The sequence below is a fragment of the Ochotona curzoniae genome, unplaced genomic scaffold, assembly GCF_017591425.1.
Source record: "Ochotona curzoniae isolate NIBS_2020 unplaced genomic scaffold, NIBS_Ocur_1.0 contig_4105, whole genome shotgun sequence".
NCBI lineage: Eukaryota > Metazoa > Chordata > Mammalia > Lagomorpha > Ochotonidae > Ochotona > Ochotona curzoniae.
In genome coordinates, this window is record NW_024466129.1 from 6,167,726 (window position 1) to 6,169,838 (window position 2,113).

A 2,113-nucleotide genomic window follows, 5' to 3' on the forward strand; every position below is an offset into this window, starting at 1 on the left:
GCTTATTGCGATGGAACCTTACCAGTTCTGAGAATAAACATTTCAATCAATACTTGCTTTTGCTTTTTTAAAGATCTATTTATTTGAAAGGCAGAGTTACAAAAGGAGGGAGAGAGACAGAGATTGTCTACCTGCTGATGGACTCCCCAGGGGCTGCAGTGGCCAGGCCTGGGCAAGGCTGCACCAGGAGCCGGGACCCCGGAGCTTCGTCTGGCTCTTCCATGTAGGTAGTAGAGTCCTAAGCACTATGGCTGCTGGTTATTCAGGTACATTAGAAGGATGCTGAGTCAGAGGAGGAGTAGCCTGGACTCAGAATAAGTGATATTCAGATTTCATGAGGACCAAGATCACTCAATGAGTTTGTTAGATCCCCACCTCCCACCTTAGTTTCTTATTCAGTAGATTTGAAATTACGAGTGGAATTTTGCTTATTATGATTCTTTTCTACAAATTTGAAGCCATTTTTTTTGGTGACAGCTTTTCTTGGTTACATTTTTTATGTAAGTCAACATAAGGTTAGAATCTCAATTCAAAGTGTTTTCACTTGCAAGTCTTTGCAGCTCACTCATGTATCATGTACCAGGGAGTAGCACTGAATTTAGCAGAAGATTTAATGGCCTCACAGCTTCCAAGAAATCCTTCCAGGGAGCAAATTTTACTGCACTCTGATGGCAAACACAGCAGTTTCTGCGCAGGCACTTCTCATCTCCACCCCAGTGCTGTCTGGACAGAGTCAGGGCAGCAATTCAAATCCAGCATCTCTGTCAACACTCATTGAACCAGCCTGAACCAAAAATGCTAGCCTGACATACTAGATCTGCTAAGCTAAATTCACTCTTGCCATCCAGTCTTGCCGGACTCGTCAGTGCTGGGTCCAGAGCATCCGGTCTGTCAGCGGCCATCAGCACTTCAACATTGTCTGGAGGATCCAAGCCACCCAGCCGACTGATCAGTCTCAGCACTGTTCTCTGCATTTCCTTGTCACCTCCAGCGCCATCATCCAACCAAACCCCTCCAACGGCATCAATCCCGTCAAAGAAGAAGAGGCAGGCTTTCTTGTGTTCTGATCTTTTTAAAGTGCTCACGCGCCCTTTTTAAAGCCCCTCTCCAATGTTGTGTTTAACTCAGAAGAAGCAAGCACCAGTGTGATGAGCCACTTCCCTGGGGAACAGAGCATCTTACCTCTCTCCAGTGGACCACAGAGTAGCATGTCACAGGAGGCTCAATGCCAGGGTTGACGAGCCTTTCTGGATGAAATAGTGGGATTTCAACTACTTCCTGTAACTTTTCCATCTGTTCCTTACAGCCACCAACATCACTGTAACAGCAGATTTGTCCTCCACCTTCATCCTGGTGACCGTTGGATCAATCTTGGAATGCAATGGAATGTGGATTGGATTCTTATTTGAGTCCATACTGACTCTCCTTCCCTCGTCAACGTGAGTAGGTGCCACCCGTTCACAGGCTGGCAAACTGTTTCACCTTGGTAATGTCACCAGAATGGTCCTCTGAATCAGTGTTGATTAACTCTGTGTGCCTCGCAGTTTGTGAATGCTGTTCACTCTGGCTCATTTGCCTATCGGCAGCCGAATCCCACAGCGCTGGTGGAGCTGGGCCAGTGTCAGCCTTGCTAATTAGTGAGCTCATTATAACGTAAGGGAGAGAGACCAAGGTCTGGCAAGGTCTATGTCAAAGGTATAGAGTGTCCTGTATTCCTTCTTTATTAAAAAAAAAAATACATGTATTTGAAAGGTATAGCAACAGTGACAGGGGAGAGAGAGACAGAGAGAGAGATTAATTTTCCATCTGCTTCTTAAAGTGCGACCAACAGCCCAGTCTTAGCCAGACCAGAGCCAGGAGCCTGGAACTTCATCTGAGTCTCCCATATGGGAAGCGGGGGTTCAAGCACCTTGGGCCACTATCTGCTGCCTCTCAAATGCAATGGCAGGAAGCTGAATCAGAACTGAAGTATACATCGATGTTGGGGCTCAACAAATTAAGCTATCACCTGTAAAAACCAGCATCCAAATACGGATGCCAATTTGAGACCCAGCTATTCCAGTTCTGATCTTCTCCTTGCTAATGTGCCTGGGAAAGCAGCCAAAGACGGCCT

General features: G+C 46.4%; 1 pseudogene; it reads right to left on the bottom strand.

Moving 5' to 3' along the window:
• Window positions 1-561: 561 nt before the first annotated feature.
• Window positions 562-1,647, bottom strand: LOC121159235 (annotated as a pseudogene).
• Window positions 1,648-2,113: the final 466 nt, after the last annotated feature.